The sequence below is a fragment of the Dreissena polymorpha genome, chromosome 16 (assembly GCF_020536995.1).
Source record: "Dreissena polymorpha isolate Duluth1 chromosome 16, UMN_Dpol_1.0, whole genome shotgun sequence".
NCBI lineage: Eukaryota > Metazoa > Mollusca > Bivalvia > Myida > Dreissenidae > Dreissena > Dreissena polymorpha.
This window is the reverse complement of record NC_068370.1, coordinates 50,884,164-50,898,085: the sequence shown is the minus strand read 5'-3', so window position 1 is coordinate 50,898,085 and position 13,922 is coordinate 50,884,164. Positions and strand designations below refer to the sequence as shown.

At 36.4% G+C, this 13,922-nt stretch overlaps 1 long non-coding RNA gene across 1 annotated transcript; it reads left to right on the top strand.

The window, feature by feature from the left end:
- Positions 1-5,009: 5,009 nt before the first annotated feature.
- On the top strand, positions 5,010-12,068 carry LOC127862470 (uncharacterized). Its single transcript, XR_008040640.1, has 3 exons — positions 5,010-5,112; positions 9,053-9,103; positions 12,041-12,068. It is a non-coding gene; the product is annotated as an uncharacterized LOC127862470 (long non-coding RNA).
- Positions 12,069-13,922: the final 1,854 nt, after the last annotated feature.

Genomic DNA, 13,922 nt, shown 5'->3' with positions numbered 1-13,922 from the left:
AATAAAATATTGTGTATCTCTCCGTATGTCGCGCAAAATATCGTGTGTCGCTTCGTGTTTTGTGTGTCGCCCTTTGAACGTGAGACACAATATTGTGCGCGATACTCAAAGCGACACACGATATTTTGCGCGATACACGATATTTTGCGTGATACACGAAGCTATACACGCGATATTTACCACGATATATAGCCTTTTGGGCTACCAACACAAGGGCGATATTTCGTGGTACATTCTCGTGTTTCGCTTCGTGTGTTGCGCAAAATATCGTGTATCGCTTCGTGTGTTGCGCAAAATATCGTGTATCGCTTCGTGTGTCGTGTTGCGCCCTTGATGAAAGAATGGCGAGATTATAGAAGGCGCTATCCGGTTTCAGTAGATGGCCGAGTGGTCTAAGCGCTTGACTTTTACTCCAGGGCTCCAGGGGTCAGAGGTTCGAGCCCAGTTGAGGGTTACTTTTTCTTTCTTTCTTTAATTGTATTCATGTTGTTTTACTGGAGCTTTTTAGATCCAATTATTGCATTTATCAATATAAAGCATTTAATGATAAACTTCAACACATGTCACAATATGTGAAAAGGCCCCTTTAATAATACTGAAAACAAGCGGAACATATCGTTACATGTTTTTATTTACTGTATGCATAGGTCACAAAACAATACAAAACCCATCAAGCAGACTGTTGTTGTTAAATAGCTTTTTCAATGCAATAAACAACATGTTCCCACATCCGTATTTGTGTCTGCCTCCGCATGCACTGGCAAAGTCAGAGCTTATCATGCAACACTTGGCGGTTTAAATGCTCTTGTTAAGTAAACAATACTTAAATCAATGATCTTGCTCTAGGTATATTGTCTAATAAATCGTCTATCACATAGATCTTTGAATAAATTGTATAATTAAAATTGGGTTTAGAATTTCTAAAAGTGTGCGTGCGTGCGTGTTTTTCGATGTTAACTAGGTCACTATATGTGAGGACACGTGATATGTCCCACAATGCAGACTTTCAGACTCATTAAAAGCGTTAATCAAAGCTGCAATATCCATAAATTGAGTTTGATACATTTTGTGCCTGGTCTTGCGCTGTGGAATGGACGGGGTGGGGGAGGGGGCGGGGAACCGACGAATGAATTTACTGCCCGGTATGGTGACCACAATCACGCTCACACGCGTCGGGTGGGGAGCGAACTGAGGCCACCTATAGGTGAGTAGTAAGTAAACCAATGCGCGCTTCAACTAGGTAGTCTGGGGATCGATATAGAACGTCCAAGCAAACTACAAATATTGACATACTTGTGCCAAACGCAAATTATGCGCCATTGAATAGCCATCATTTCCACTTACCATTTTTAAACGTAAATCGTGTGAACGAACCGCAATCAGACAACACAGACGTATAAACAGTATACCATTCAAAACAATGATCAACTAAGTGCGAAACATAACCGCAGACAGATGTTTGTGCTTCTTCGGCGAAAAAAAGAAACAAAGGCGGTAATTCAAAACGCCCTTTCTACGTCGAAATGAATATATTAATCACATAAATACGATTTTTTTGCAATAAAAGTCTTAATTAAACTAATGTATAAAACAATCCTCAGCTTCGTTAAAGAAAATAACATTTTAAATCATGTAGTTTATGAGGTTATTTAAATTTATTTTTAATTAATGCGTTTTGCTTCGTGAATTTTTTAAACACGTCAACAATAACTAAACAATAAACAACATAGAAAACGGTTTCGTCTGTTATCGCAAAGCTCATTATTTAAGTAACTATTTGTAGAAAAGTCATTACGGTATATTGGCACCAAGTCAAAGACTCGATTGGCTAGTCAAAACTTTTATATGCTTATTTTCTCTTTATATATAACCTTTTCACACTCAGAATTAATATCGGGAGACGTAAGCTTTTAAATTAATCGACCCTTCCTGCTAAATCGCTGGGCAGATTTAAATGAAACTTAACAGGAATCATCCGCGGGGACCTTTCTTTTTAAGTTGTTCAATTCATTCCTGTCTACTGGCTGCATATGTAGGTCATCTAAGTTAAAAATAAGCGTCAATAAAGTTCAGAGGTTAAATATTGGTATGTTGCCTAGTATAGATGTCACCAACTAATTATGCCTCAGTCACAAATAATCCGGTCGCCGGCCGATGTGTCCGATCTCCAGGCATCGGGAAGACTGAGCACGTCGGAGCCGTCCGCCGTCCGATGAGTGACACAGTTTAATACCTCAGTCACAAATAGAGACCGATCAGCAGACGACATATTTTTTCCCCTCATTAAACTGGCGCCCGGCCGATGATAGCACGGACTCCGGGTCATTTTTTAGCATCGGGCAGCGTCCAGATTAATATTAAGTCTCACTTATCATTTTACTCGACGTCAGGCCCGGGAGGAAATCGAGTTGAGATCGAAAAAAAGATCGGACGATCAACGAACAGTAATCGCCTGGCGCTCGCCCGACATCGGATTCGTTCTACGTGTTTCATCCGGCGTTCGTCAGTCATCGCGCGGAGGCCCTCCGGCAATCAGACGGTCGCCGTTCGATGTATATGTCCTACGGAAATACTTTGATTTTTGCCGATATACGTATAATTTATCCAATGTCGGGCGATCGCCGGACGATTACCGAGCGTTGATCGTCCGATCTTTTTTCGATCACAACTCGATTCCTTCCCGGGCCCGACGTCGGGTAAAAATTTAAGTGAGAATTTGGTTTGTGACATCCGATAGCTGTCTTCTACAAGATTTGTACTGATCAAGGTGTGCCTCTTAAAACTGGTCACTGCCCTGGTCACTTTTTAATTTTCTTATTTTAACCACAAGGAAAAGAGATGTTATGTTTTGTATATGAATGCAAAAAGTGGTCTTCTGCTCAGTTAATACTGGTCCTCAGTTAATACAAAGTGTGCTCTATCCACGCCCTTGTGTCCAAAACTGGCCACACCCGGTGTGTAAAACTGAAATCATCTTTACATCGCAAATCTCTAGGCTCAGATGTTATTTATGTGGTGTATAACACAATATTGTGGGCATCTACTTATATCCTAATCATGCCCATGTGGACAAACTGGAGAGCCATTCCGGTGGTCACAACATTTATGAAGACTTTTATATCACATTAATTTTTAAAAATAAACACGACATAGAGCTTTAACAAGTGGTATGTGAAATCAATCATTAATCATATATACAGTGTTTGTTCAAAGCATGCCCCTGTCGTCAAAACTGGCCACGCCACAAGGGTCCATTTTTTAATATAGACTTATCAAGCATAACTTGGTTAAACTTTCTTTTCTAAACTTTAAGGCAAAGATGTCTTTGGTTTGTTACATCGCTAAGTTGTTCTAAAAAAAGCTGCTTCTGTGGTCTAAACTGACCAAGTGTTACATGGTTAATATAGACTTATTTAGCAAAATAAATAATAACTATCTTTGCTCAATCCACAATAAAAGAATTATACAGACGAGCGATCGAGACTCCTATTGTTTACCCGTGCGAACAAATGAGCATTGTTCTGAATTTAAAGGGGCCTTTTCTCAGATTTTGGCATGTTTTGAAGTTTGTCATAAAATGCTTAATATTGATAAATGTAAACATTAGATATAAAAAACTCCAGTAAAATTTCAAGAGTAAGATTTAAAAAATAAAAAAGGTTACCCTCAGCAGGGCTCGAACCACTGACCCCTGGAGTCCTGCAGTAAAAGTAGTACCCAATTAGACCACTCGGCCATCCTTCCGGATACAACACCTAGTGTATTTTATACTTTATATACGCAATCCTCGTAGTTTCACAGAATATAACGACAACAACAAATCTTCGGGGTTTTAAATCGTCAAAAGATGCATATAATGGTTATTTTAGAGCATGGTAAATGTTCAGTATTACTGTTTCCTCACAAATATCATAACTAAAGCGAAAATTCGCGAATCTGAAACAACTTTTGTCAATATTGTCAATTAACCCAAACGTGAAAAGGCCCCTTTAATGTGTCGCTGTTTATTTCCTTACGAGAAAGAGTTCGAATAATCAAAACAATTGTTAGACAATGTTCAAAGTACTTCGATTTTGGTTTCGGTATATCTTTATGCAACTAAATAGGTGACATCAGCTTGGGTTTACTCAATTCACTCGAAATGCTATGAACTTGTTCAGGACAGTGCTAACAAATGGCTCGATATATTAAAATGACACGAGACATTGCTATGACCACAATGCATCGAGATTATGTTGCATAATGACTCGAAATAATGATACCAAAAGACACGGGATAATGATACCAAAAAACTCGTGATAATGCTGTCGAATGATTCGTGATAATGATACCAAATGACTCGTGATAATGCTTCGAAAAGACTCGGGATAATGCTACCAAAAGACTCATGATAAATTAATCTACACAATTCCAAACACGAGAAAAACGTATTTATAACAATCACCTAAGACAAAGTTCGAAATGGGTAACTGTGAATGGATCCATCCTCAAGCAATTACTAGTACTTGTACGCGTTGTTCTAATATACATTTATTTAGCAATTATATTAAACTATTTAATAGTTCGTCTTGACATGCCCATGTGTGGTCGCATACAAATACTAACATCAATATGAACTAAAGAATAAATATGTACATGAAGGTGGTCAAACTCTCTGACAATTTTTATGAAGCGAGTACTGCTGAACAACGGTCGCTTGTTTTAAGTGAATACATTATTATGAATTAATAACTTTTTTGACCATATCAATCATTTTTAATTTGGAAAACTGCTGCTTAAGTAAACACATTTTTCGGGTCTTAAGTGCGACTGAAAAATAATAATAAATTGCATAATTAGTTAACTGTCTGGCTTAATCGGTTAAATATTAATGTTAATTGTTGCTTTATGAATCGCCGCTATGAAAAGCCGCGGTGACATATGAAGTACGTGACGTTAACGTAACAGCTGTCGGTAGGCTGACATTGGTTACGTGGCCGCGAGCGACGCAATCGACCAATATAAAACGTCTCCTGTTTGATAACGTTATTAAGAAACGTATAGAGACGTAAACAGACTTTGGCGTGTCTGCTTGCATTATATTTGTGTGGACAAGGAATTAACTCGGAAACGGTAAGCAGGGTTATAAGGGGAACTGGACGACGATGCGTTTGCATTTTATTGTTAGCTCACTATGAATACCTCAAAGCGACATTTTAAAGATTTTGCAAACGACTGTAATATCTAACTGATAATATAAAACTACTTGCCATTGTTGTGAAACACTATGTAGACGAAGATGAAACTTTTGTTTTAGGTAAAATCGATATACCGGTGCATTTTTTTTTGTTAAACGGTTATTCTTAGAAGTTTGCAGTTCAAAAAGAATAAACGCCTCAAAGTTGTAAATACACCAGCGGAAAGTTTTGACTATGTGATCTTTTGATTATCAATAAACCACGACGTACAAGTTGATAAATTAACATGTTATTACCGGGTAAGACTTTAACACAACTTCAATGACTTACATTATGTTGGAAGTTACATTTACATTTTGGAAGTTTGTCCTAACATTTATGTCATTTTGTTTTAATGCTTAAAAAGCGTGCTATTAATTTGTTGTACAGTATGATTCCGTCTTTTAGAATTGTTGAAAAAAGGCGCTTAAATTTTAGCTTTGAAGCCTTCTGTTAAATCCAATATACAATCCGCAATGCAGTATGTACTGAGTTTGTCTAGTAAAACATATGTTACGCATGACTTTCAATAGAGTAAGGTAAGTTTGTTATGTGTAAACTAAGGTACACTTCCAATGGCCTTCAATAGTCAATACAGTGTGCATGAAGTTTATGTGCGCAAACTATTGTACACTACTCATGCCTTTCAAATGTATCACCAATTATTCTAGCAGATGTCTTTGGAGCAAAACGTAAGAGCTGAAATGGCTGACGATAACGATTCATCTTTTGAATAAAACACATACGATATTTCATATATCACGCTGTCAGAACATAGCCTGATTGATCGCTTAGCATCCTATAAAATTCGCTAACTAGATAGTTAAGACCTATTGCGGAAAATGATTTAGTCAAGTAATTTGCAATTACATCGATCACATAAAAAAATACACACCGACTTCACTGTCGTGAATTATCACAGTGTGACACTTAAAGGGGCTTTTCACGTTTTGGTAAATTGACAAAATAAAAAATAATATTTTCGGATTCGCAAATTTTCGTTTTAGTTATGATATTTGTGAGGAAACAGTAATACTGAACATTTACCATGCTCTAAAATATGCATGTTTTGACGATTTAAAAACCTGAAAATAATAAATAATAAGTAAAATTATAAAGCGTTGCAACGCGAAACGATTGAATAATTTGAAGAGTTTTGTTGTTGTCGTTATATTTTGTGAAACTACGAGGATTGCTTATATAAATTATAAAATACATTCGTCATGAGCATGAATGGACGAGTGGTCTAAGTAGCAGACTTTTACTCCAGGACTCCAGTCGTTAATGGTTCGAGCCCTACTGAGGTTTACTTTTTTTTAAATTTTATTCTTGATTTTTTACTGGAGCTTTAAAGATATAATGTTTGCATTTATCAATATAAAGCATCTAATGACAAACTTCAATACCTGCAAAAATCTGTGAAAAGGCCCCTCGCGACTGTCGTATTCTTTTAGCGTGTCAAGTATGACATTATTTTAATTAATTATTTGTTTTTGCTTTTTTTTTCGCCGATGTTGAAAACACTACAATCAGCATTTGTATCCCAGACATGAGTTGATATTTTTTTTAGCCAGAGACCTTTTTTGTTTGCCAAAAACCGTAATAAAAGTTCTTTTAATGTGATTATGCCCATGATGATGGATCATTATTTGAATAAATTACTGATAATAAATTAACGCTTTTCTAACTGCGTACTTGTGCGGGGAAGAATTCTTAATTTAAAACAGTTTAGTATTGTTTGCAAATCCATGGTATTTTCTACATAACTTAACGTTATTATTTATCACATGCCATACCCTGTTTCCCATGTTATATAACCATTACGAATATTTTTATCTTACACATGTTTATTTTATGCTTTCTGGTGGTTTATAGAGACGTCATTTTTTCGACGAAATGACGTCATAAATCCAGCGAAATTATCCAGTTAAACTCTTTAACAATGAAAATAAACGATGAAAAAAAGCATAAAATACAAAAAAAAATTTGATGGATTCGATGGAATATCGATTTTAATTCACTCGTGATCATAAAAAACTACATTTTTTTACTCGTGGCTGCGCCACTCGTGAAAATATTGTTTTATATGATCACTCGTGAAATAAAATCGATATGCCATCGAATCCAACACATATCCTCTATGTAATATACTTTTTAAGCGTTTTCATCGGCTTATTTTTCGTTTGATTGAGCAATCGCATTTTGTTATTTTGCTGAAATGAGATTGCAACGTCAAATGACGTCACGAAATGTAAACACTATTCGAGATTTATCATTATGTTTGCGTAAATATTTATTTAATTTGCTCATTTAAAAGCATGTGATAATAAAAGATCTGACACTCGTTGTCATATCATTACCATATTTTATTAAACTCGTCTAGGAAATTCGTTAGTAAGCTCGCCAAAGGCTCGCTTATTAACAAAATTCCTGAACTCGTTTAATAAATTATGGTATGATATGACAACTCGTGCCAGATCCTTTATATCTGATTTCAATCAACGTTGTCCGATACAATAAAACAAGACCTGATATAATATATAATAACAATACTATTTGAATTAACCATCATCACTCTGAGAATAATGACGGCAGGTCTACGACTGAACCATGCTTGGAACCAGTCATATGTCTGCGCGGACTTCCATATTTCCTGATCATTTTCTCTAATGTCTGTAATATAGATATTCATGTATATACAGGTTTACGATTTATGGACACTGAACTTGAAGTTTATTTATATAATTAAACAGTCGTGAAACCACATAATTCTGGTGTTGATGGATCGCCATTGTTATGAAAATGATCAATTGTCCGCCTAACATTAAAATTCCAATCTGTTTAAAGCATGACTGGTAACGTGCATTCGTTTTTTTGTACAGAATTAACATTCGACCCATTAACTTCTATATAAAACATAGCGAGACAATATTTTCCCTCGAAATGGAATAAAAATTAAGATCATGTAGTGCTTTATTCAAGCAAAGTAATGAAGCTATTTATCTGATATATTTAAGAACAACACATAGAAGTAGGCATATGTTCGTAACTTTAACAGACATAAACACGATGCAATAAACAGGAAACTAGTAGTTATGATTGTATTCAGAAAAAATCTGTATTTTCGAGAGCAACTTAGAGATCTATTTACAGTCGTATTGATAATTTCAGTAAATCTATATTCAAACGCTAATATACCGATCTTCCAAATATAAGCGTGTATTTGTGCAAATACTGTAACAGATATTACATAAATCAATCATTTATAATTTTTAGTGCTAAAAGTTATATTTCAAATAAATTTTCAACATTTCTGTCCAACCAACACGCATATAAGTGTCCAGCGCCATTAAGCATCCGAGTTCGAGGGCCACATTTCTAGTTAACTTTAAAATCGTATATGACTTCTGATTGTGTATAGTTTCGAGGATCGTAATTTACTTTGTACAACTGATATCTACATGAAGAGAATTTCTATGCGTTCGTAAAACCAAACATAACTCTTTGTTATTATCTGCTTTGATCTAGACACTTCCATCAATCATTGAATTGAGCCTAGCCCTGTGAAAACTTTGCTTAATACACGAGCGTTAAGTGTCGTCCCAGATTAGCCTGTAAAGTCTACACAGGTCAACCAGGGACGACACTTTCCGCTTTTTTGGTGGAAATATTCATTTAAAGGACGTTTCCCCTAAATGAAATTCCAGTATAACCGGAAAGTGTCGTCGATGATTAGCATGTGCGGACTGCGTCGGCTTATGTGGGATTTCACGCACATGCATTAAGTCTGGTTTTGCCAGAACGAGTTTTGATTACAAAAACCTGCTTTCTTTCAGGCATGCTGCTGTGGGTACTGTGTCTGTGTACCGTGGTCGAAGGAGGCGTGGGTAAGTCGGGCATCGGATACAAGATACTGGATGCTTAGTATAAAACTCATAGGAGATAAGCATCGCCACATGTGTTTAAGCGACTGTGTCATCGACAGTGGCCTTAATTGTGCAATTTCTGAAGAAAATACGATGCACTTAACACGTTAATACCTACATTTAAAATAATTGTTAAATTAGTTTGCTCCGTAACTCGTACATCCCAGTCTCAAGGAATTAGGAATTAAATTTGTTCGACGACATATCCTCACACTCATGGCTGTAGTTTAGACAAAGAAGAAATGCAATTTACCCGATTTAAAATGTCTGTTTCCCTTTGTATACGATCAGAAAATAGTAACCGTTTGTAATATTACTGACTATCTCATGTTTACATACAGTATCCCGGTAAACGGGAAACGGAATACACATTATATTATAGCCCAAATTCAAACAGAACATAGCACTTCAGACAAACAAGAATTACATAAATTCAAAGGAGACAAATCGTACAGTAAACAAACGCGCAATACTAGTAATCATATTGGCCTCCCTTGTTTGGGCACATTTCAGTGTAAATTAATTTGAAGATTTGTAATAATTATACCATCCTCGCAACATAGACATATTGTAAAAGCTTCGATTATGATTTTTTAAGCATGATTAACAAACAGAAACATATTTTTTTACATGTGAAGTATGTAATAGTAGGTGTGCGGTATGTAATAGTAGGTGTGCGGTATGTAATAGTAGGTGTGCGGTATGTAATAGTAGGTGTGCGGTATGTAATAGTAGGTGTATGTAATAGTAGGTGTGCGGTATGTAATAGTAGGTGTGAAGTATGTAATAGTAGGTGTGCGGTATGTAATAGTAGGTGTGCGGTATGTAATAGTAGGTGTGCGGTATGTAATAGCAGGTGTGCGGTATGTAATAGTAGGTGTGCGGTATGTAATAGTAGGTGTGCGCTATGTAATAGTAGGTGTGCGGTATGTAATAGTAGGTGTGCGATATGTAATAGTAGGTGTGCGGTATGTAATAGTAGGTGTGCGATATGTAATAGTAGGTGTGCGGTATGTAATAGTAGGTGTGCGGTATGTAATAGTAGGTGTGCGGTATGTAATAGTAGGTGTGCGGTATGTAATAGTAGGTGTGCGGTATGTAATAGTAGGTGTGCGGTATGTAATAGTAGGTGTGCGGTATGTAATAGTAGGTTTGCGGTATGTAATAGTAGGTGTGCGGTATGTAATAGAAGGTGTGCGGTATGTAATAGTAGGTGTGCGATATGTAATAGTAGGTGTTCGATATGTAATAGTAGGTGTGCGGTATGTAATAGTAGGTGTGCGGTATGTAATAGTAGGTGTGCGGTATGTAATAGTAGGTGTGCGGTATGTAATAGCAGGTGTGCGGTATGTAATAGTAGGTGTGCGGTATATAATAGTAGGTGTGCGGTATGTAATAGTAGGTGTGCGGTATGTAATAGTAGGTGTGCGGTATGTAAAAGTAGGTGTGCGGTATGTAATAGCAGGTGTGCGGTATGTAATAGTAGGTGTGCGGTATGTTATAGTAGGTGTGCGGTATGTAATAGTAGGTGTGCGGTATGTAATAGTAGGTGTGCGGTATGTAATAGTAGGTGTGCGGTATGTAATAGTAGGTGTTCGGTATGTAATAGTAGGTGTGCGGTATGTAATAGTAGGTGTGCGGTATGTAATAGTAGGTGTGCGGTGTGTAATAGTAGGTGTGCGGTATGTAATAGTAGGTGTGCGGTATGTAATAGTAGGTGTGCAGTATGTAATAGTAGGTGTGCGGTATGTAATAGTAGGTGTGCGCCATGTAATAGTAGGTGTGCGGTATGTAATAGTAGGTGTGCGGTATGTAATAGTAGGTGTGCGGTATGTAATAGTAGGTGTGAAGTATGTAATAGTAGGTGTGCGGTATGTAATAGTAGGTGTGCGGTATGTAATAGTAGGTGTGCGGTATGTAATAGTAGGTGTGCGGTACTTAATAGTAGGTGTGCGGTATGTAATAGTAGGTGTGCGGTATGTAATAGTAGGTGTGCGGTATGTAATAGTAGGTGTGCGGTATGTAATAGTAGGTGTGCAGTATGTAATAGTAGGTGTGCGGTATGTAATAGTAGGTGTGCGGTATGTAATAGTAGGTGTGCGGTATGTAATAGTAGGTGTGCGGTATGTAATAGTAGGTGTGCGGTATGTAATAGTAGGTGTGCGGTATGTAATAGTAGGTGTGCGGTATGTAATAGTAGGTGTGCGGTATGTAATAGTAGGTGTGCGGTATGTAATAGTAGGTGTGCGGTATGTAATAGTAGGTGTGCGGTATGTAATAGTAGGTGTGCGGTATGTAATAGTAGGTGTGCGGTATGTAATAGTAGGTGTGCGGTATGTAATAGTAGGTGTGCGGTATGTAATAGTAGGTGCGGTATAGTAGGTGTGCGGTATGTAATAGTAGGTGTGCGGTATGTAATAGCAGGTGTGCGGTATGTAATAGTAGGTGTGAAGTATGTAATAGTAGGTGTGCGGTATGTAATAGTAGGTGTGCAGTATGTAATAGTAGGTGTGCGGTATGTAATAGTAGGTGTGCGGTATGTAATAGTAGGTGTGCGGTGTGTAATAGTAGGTGTGCGGTATGTAATAGTAGGTGTGCGGTCAAAAAGCAAATGTGTAAGCTTGAAAAAAAAAATTAAGTAGAGGAAATTAAATATACACAATTGAAAAATTTCAACATCTTTTATTAAAAAAAAAAGAATATTTAAACTCCGTGCTAAAAAATCATATGTATTTGCTTCTGTAATCTCTATTTCAAATTTCTTCTTCAAACATATTTTTTCCCCAAAAGCATGATATTGTTATAAATTGATACATTTGGTCCAAACATATAAAATGGAATAAGGGTTAGAACTAAAGTTCTACAATATTATCGAGGTTCTGCTTATCTTTTTTTCAGTTCTGGTAGGGCCTAGCATATCTGATAAGATTTGTTTTCTCCACTCTATAATAATGTAGGCCTTATTAAATGGTTTTTATAAATTCATATGTATTCAGAACAAACGTTCATTCAACAGGTCAGTGTTTTCATTTAACATTTGTTTGTGTTGGTGATTGCCTGTCCGATGCATTTGTTAAACATTAATATTTTCTTAAAATCAAATCTTACGTACAGCTGTTAAAATAATACACTTTACTTTATACTAAACTTACTGGAAGTTAAGATTCGTTTGTTCCCTTTCATGTCAATTTATGTTTTATGCGTTCTTCTTCATAAAATACTTATTTATTTCAGGTAACGCATCTGGTAAGTTTGATTTGTGTCGTTTTTAGTTGGTCGCGTTAGCGGCCGACTAAATTTACAGAGCATATTTTGCAAATCAGTATGTGCTAAGAAGCCTTAGCTACGGTAAGAACCGCAACTCACTCTGCTAGGGACGATTACCGCCGCCTGTCTGCAGCAGACGACAAATGATTCTGCTCTAGCAGTGAGTGTATATACCAGCTTGTAAAACGACATTGGCCAGTCTAGTGTTTATCATTGAAATCTGTACATATTGGCTGCTTTCAAGAAAAAACGGGGCTTAATGCACGTCAAATAAGATTAGCCTGTGCACACTGATTAGCCTGTGCAATGCGCACAAACTAATCAAGGACGACAACAGCGAACAACTTCAGTGCATTCAGCGCTTTGATTATACCAAAGTCAGTGGTTAACTTAAATCAACGTGTATATATTGGACAGAAAACAGCGCAACCTGAAACAACAGTTCATGACTTTATCACATTGGAAGCCAATGTCCGTCAGTTCCGGTATTCTTGATGCTAAATTACAATTGCACGCTTGTAAAACGGCGGGAAAACGTGATTTTAGGTAAAGAGAAGGCGGCCGAATATTTAATCATTACCAACCGTTTAAAACACATCAAAGAACACAACACATATAACCATGATAATAGCAATGTGTTATTTGCACAGACCCACACTTGAGAAAATCCATTTTACTGAAATTTACTATAAATTTACTTTAAGTAATCGCAACATATCGAACATTGGCATTTATTTTTAAATGGAGGATGTATGCGTACGCCCACTTCACCCCGACCCGCAATGTCCACTTATGATAAATGACGACTGTCTAATGCTGTATGCTGTTTGTTACAAATATACCGTACTGTAGTTTCCGCGCGTCTTTGCTTCTCTCCATCCTGATATGGAACAAAGCTTGCATCTTGCACTGCTTCCTTGTGCACATATTAAGCTACATTTTATGACATAAAGCAAAATAAGCGTGACATTTTGTAAAAAAGTAAGTTCTTACAAGCGGAAATAATATAGATGTTTCTATTTGCCGAAACTTCAAATTTTATGACATAGTTAATGTTTCAAGGAAATCTTTTCATTCAGTATGAAAACAAAAAACCCATGACTGACAGAAAATTTGTTAAAAATGTAAAAAATATAGGAATAAAAGAGACGTGTATATTATTATCTATCCATTTTATGAGTAAGTTGGGATATAGAGAATGAAAAATATAAATTCTGTGTGCATGATAAATATTATTATATGAAAATAATTGATAAAATAAGGGACAAAAGGTAGTGTAAAAAGAGTCTTGAACATGTTCAGTTTTATTTAAAGAAGAACCAAGGACTATTCTGTACCCAAACATGTATGCCATTTAATACCATGGCATTAAAATAAATGTTCAACTTTTGACCAAATTATCTTGCATAGTTTTTGAGATATGATGTCACGAATTAAATCACTAAAACCGTGACTGTTGGGACAAAAATGAGATTCAGAAGTTACATATGAAGTATCAGTTATTAGTGTAATT